Here is a 5,007-nt window from a genome sequence, read left to right as displayed (position 1 = left end):
GCATCTGCTGTGATGCTTTCACCTTTGATAAAGTTTCATAAGCGTCAGCTTTCTTTTTATAGATATAAAAAATATGGATATGCACTGATACGTGATCAGAATTATAATATTTGTGACTGTCTGAGGCAAAATTTCCCCGATTCAAATGAATAGAATCAAATAGAATCTTGGATCGAATCAAATTGATTCTAGAAATCAGTAACGATACGCAGCCCTACTTTTTTCCACTCGATAAAAGTTAACACAAGGGTTAGGGACAAATGCATTCGCATGGCAGGGTTCTCTTTTGTTAGTAGAAGAAGTGGTTGGTGGTTTCACCAACCACTCAGATTGAATTTCTTTACAATGTTAGTAGCTACATCGATGGGTTGGCAGTTTGTTTGTTAGCAAACGTTAACTGTGGCTTTTAGATTAAATGGTGTAGTGATTAACACTTTTTCCCTACACATGAAAAATTCCCAGATCAAGACCAAAGGGACTGAACAAAGTTCAACACATCCAAACTTTCTTTGGATTAATTGGCTAGATGAAACCCAAAACCATAGTTGGCAATAACATCATGATAGTGGTTAACTTTCACACATTACCCAGGCTCACTGCTGTTTACATAACTAAAGGAAGGAATTGTGGAGAGGGTGGTCACTGGAACAGACTGCAGTGGACATGTAAGTGAAGGGAGTGGAGTGAAGAAGTGGTGATTAGGGATGGCGCTAATGAGAGGCATGCAGGAAAAGAAGTACAGAAAGGGAAAGGAGAAAGAAGATTCATGGATGTAGTGAACACATGCAGAGAGTTGGTGTGACAGAAAAGGATGGTAGGGTGTGATGGAGGCAGACAATCTGCTGTGGTGACCCTGAAAGAGACCAGGAATAAAAAAGTCCTGCTTTAAATGTATCCTGGTCACAAAAGCTGAAATGATGAAGAATGATTAGAAAACATTTGTGTTCAGTTCCTAACAGTTAATGAACAGAGAATACTGCATCACTTAAAAAGATAAATAGAAGAAGATTATACCAGTGATATCAAATGTCTCTTTCTTTTCTGCTCTTGTTCTATGAAGTGTTTCTCTCTCTCTCTCTCTCCTCTCCCCTGTGTGTGTGGAAAAACAATATACTACTTCTGAACCTGCAACTGTTTGTGAGGCACTGAAAAAAACAGAAGTGAAAGAGAAAGTGTCAGCATTAAAGTTGGTGATGAGAACAAAAACCCACAAAATTCAACAGTTCCTTTAACAGGGAGGTGGTTGGTGTTACTTTCACCTTCCACATTTCAACTTGCAGATTTGTCTGTGCATCATGAAGCCAAAGGGTAAAAAAACTAACATGACATAATGATTCTGCAAGAGAGCTCTGGTAAGTGTTTGTTGTGTATCTAGAATGTCATAGACATAGAGCATGTAGAGAGGGTCAAGGGTCAGTTTTGACAATGGCCAGAACCATAGGCACTAACTAATGGGTAGTACATTTATTCAGTTTATTCAATTTCAGTGTTATATATGTAGCACCAAATCACAACATTAGTCACCTCAAGGAGATTTATATTGTAAGGTACAGACCCAACAACAAAACAGAGAAACCCCAACAATCAGATGGCCCAATATGAGCAAGCACACTGTAAAATCTAATTAGTTCCCAGAACTCAAAAAAATTATGGAAACTCGTTGCCTCAAAAAAACTGAGTAAAGCTTAGCTAAAAATGACTAAGTTAGGACAACTTATTTATTCTGAGTACTCTCTACAAGCTCATTTGTTCCCAGAACTCAAAAAAATTGGATCAAGTTTACGTAAGATGACCAAGTTAGGACATCTTACTCATTTTGAGTACACTGTACAGCCGTGTTAGTTCCCAGAACTCAAAAAAATTATGGAAACTCGTTGCCTCAAAAAAACTAAGTAAAGCTTACTTAGGATGACTGTTAGGACAACTTATACATTGCAAGTCTGCAGTATTAAGAATAACTTGATATTTCTGACTTTCTGACAATACTAATTGTTTACCTACTGACAAACATTTCAAGTTCAACTAAATGAAAAAACAATTTGTGGTACCATGAATATGATTAAAAATAATTAACAACAATTTTTGTAATGATGTTAAAATCAGCCCAACTTTTATTTTCAAACACAACAAAGTACAACAGCCAACATACTGGACACTGTTCTGCTGAACAACAAACAATTATGTTGCCATCACTCTTATAATCTTACAAAGAAACAAAGTCTCAGATGTAATTATTCTGAAAATAAGTTTAGGCCTACCACAAGTTTGTTTTGTACTTACATTACTTATATAATCAAAATAAAATATTTGTTGTTCTGTCACAAGTGCAGTCTCTAATTCAAACAACACATTTGTTTTCCATTCCAACACAGGAGCTGGAATGTTGTAATATTTTAAGGATGGTTTGTTTCCAGTCCAGGCATTACTGCCTGAATGACTATCACGGATCGAGGTGATCCAAATGTAGGTGCAGAAGAAAGTCTTTAACTTCCCTTTACACAGTGGCAGTGGATGTGGGTTGGAGATGCAATGAGCTTGAACCTGCAGGCGACCATCTTCACTGACCACACCATCTGTGACGGAGGACTCATCTCTCCTGGTGTCCTGCAAGCAAACAATCATATTTTTTGGAACATGAACTTAATTGCTTTCTTAAAACATTTTTTTCTGCATTTGGTATAGAACAGACTCCAATTTAGACAATCTCAGGCTCCCTCCCCACCGGAGAGGTGACATTCAATGTCTCAATTGTCAGTCTGGATAGCCCTGACCACCACCCAACATACAATAATGTCATGAAAGCATCATTTTAAAAAGGGCTATGCAAACATGGCCAATAACTTTCATTCTAATGATGTGCAAAATGATTTGGGCACAAAACAAATTTTGCTGTTAGAAAACTTGCAGACTTCACTATATACAGTGTAGACTCTCTAAACTAAGTTTGGGGGATGTGATCTTTCAAGAAATGCAGACCAAACTGTTGTTGTTTGTTTACTTACACAGCACGTCTTGTAGAATTAACTGGAGTCACCAGCAACAGCATAGTGCAGTCATATCTCAAGTCTAATAACAGAAGACAGGAAAAGATCAGTAAAGAAACAACTTCCCCAAACCAAAGCACAAATAAAACAATAAGTAAAACAGGCTGATCTAAACTATGATTAAAGTTCTGCCTGATTAATATAAATGGCACTGAAAGTTGCTAATATATTGGAAAACCAAAAATACTTACCACTGAGTTGATGTCTTTCTGTCCAACAGCAGGAGTGCTGGTCCCGAGCCTCAAAGACAGTAAGAAGCAAGCAGAGGGAGAAAAAAACAGAACATATTTCAGAAACTGATTTGATCCTTAATGGCTGTGCAATCACTGTAACATAGAGTTTGCTTATGTTGTTAAATAAAGGCTAGATTTGACATTAATAGATGCCACAGATGTTCAAAAGCTGCCACAAAGCATGAAAAAATAGACGTCTCCGAAAACGTCGGAGCATTTTTGCAAATATGTGATGTCTTGATAAATATTTGAAATTTACACAGCTACATTCTCGCCTGAAAATATCTTAAAAGTTTATTTTGTGACCCAGAAAAAGTAATAAGTTTTTTAGCCGCGCTCCTCCGCCATTGCCGCGCTTACAAGTACGCACAGGCTCCGACAACCGTGGCCGACAAATGCGATCCTCCTTTTCCCCAGACTACCCTTTCTGTGTCACAAAATAACATTTTAAGATATTTTCAGGCGAGAATGTAGCTGTGTAATGCTCAAATATCTACTTAATTTATCAAAATATCACATATTTGCAGAAGTACTTCCACGTTTTCGGAGAGCTCTGTTATCCACACCCCACACCTATCCCACCCCTAACGGCTGCACCTCCCGAAGAATTTTGTCTGGGCTCTTATCTCACTTATTTATTTCAAACAATGAACAGAAAATTTCACCGACATAGTTTTATGTAAGGTTTTTAAGGCTGTGGTGTTAATTTTTAAGTAACATGAGCCCAGCGGCAGCAGCAATGCTAGGCTAACACTAACTAGCTAGCAAGATTTTAAACCTGGTGCTAAACTAAGAGAAGCCACAAAATCAGTTTGAATAAGAGTAAACATTTACTCACCAAGTCAGTGTATCAGGTAAAGATCCACAGCAATGACAACAATAATATCTTGAGCTGAAGCTTCTCCAGGTTTGCTCAACATATTCCATAAAGAATGCACCATGAACATGCGGACTGATCCGCGAGGGAGGAGGACGGTAGTCACGTGGCATTTTCAAAACACATCTTTCATCCTTCCGCACAGAGAAGCAAAACTTCCAGCTTACTTAGCTTTTCTAAGTTCAAATTAATCAAATTAATCGAGTTTATCAGCGTTTTTGCATAAAAAGTACTGGTAACTTATTTAAATTGAGTTCTAATAACAAATTGATAAAAATTGAGTTCAGCCTATTTAATATTTTTAATTAAATACAATATTACATTTTACAGTGCACTTGGCAACAGAGGGAATAAAAAAATAAATCTCCTTTGAACAGTAAGAAATGTTAGCCAGAAATATATTCAGGGAGGGGCGGCCATCTGCCACAGCCAGGTCAGGGTGAGGGGAGGAAGGCGGAACAAAGACATCTGTGGAAGAGAGCCAGAGATTAATAATAACTAATGATTAAATGTAGAAAGGTCTATAAACAGTAAGTCCCCATGTAAAGTATCTTTAACATAGTATTGGTTTGATTTTAAATCTCTTTGCAGCATGCAGGGTGATACAGCCGCTCTCCGTTTTAGACTATTTGCATTGAGACTATTTTGTGCTCTGCTAGTACACCAACACGCAGCTCTCTCATCAGGTCACTGCGTCCTACTCGAATGGGGGAAGACATGATGGAGGTCAGCTGTGTGAGCCAGCATTCCTTGACAACGTGAACCCACTATTCCACAACTCCCCTAGAACTGAACCAGGAATCACACCCAGTGTGTGTTGTGGGCAAAAACACTAAAAAACAATGTTCTACCT

General features: G+C 38.0%; 1 long non-coding RNA gene across 1 annotated transcript; it reads right to left on the bottom strand.

The window, feature by feature from the left end:
- Nucleotides 1-2,884: 2,884 nt before the first annotated feature.
- On the bottom strand, nt 2,885-4,233 carry LOC134646558 (uncharacterized). The gene is made up of 3 exons (XR_010096760.1): nt 4,116-4,233; nt 3,236-3,284; nt 2,885-3,066 (listed from the first exon to the last, which is right to left on the bottom strand). It is a non-coding gene; the product is annotated as an uncharacterized LOC134646558 (long non-coding RNA).
- Between the last annotated feature and the right edge of the window lie 774 nt (nt 4,234-5,007).

The sequence above is a fragment of the Pelmatolapia mariae genome, linkage group LG17, assembly GCF_036321145.2.
Source record: "Pelmatolapia mariae isolate MD_Pm_ZW linkage group LG17, Pm_UMD_F_2, whole genome shotgun sequence".
In the NCBI taxonomy this organism is placed as follows: domain Eukaryota; kingdom Metazoa; phylum Chordata; class Actinopteri; order Cichliformes; family Cichlidae; genus Pelmatolapia; species Pelmatolapia mariae.
The sequence above is the reverse complement of the archived record's forward strand: the minus strand, read 5'-3'. Positions and strand labels throughout refer to the sequence as shown.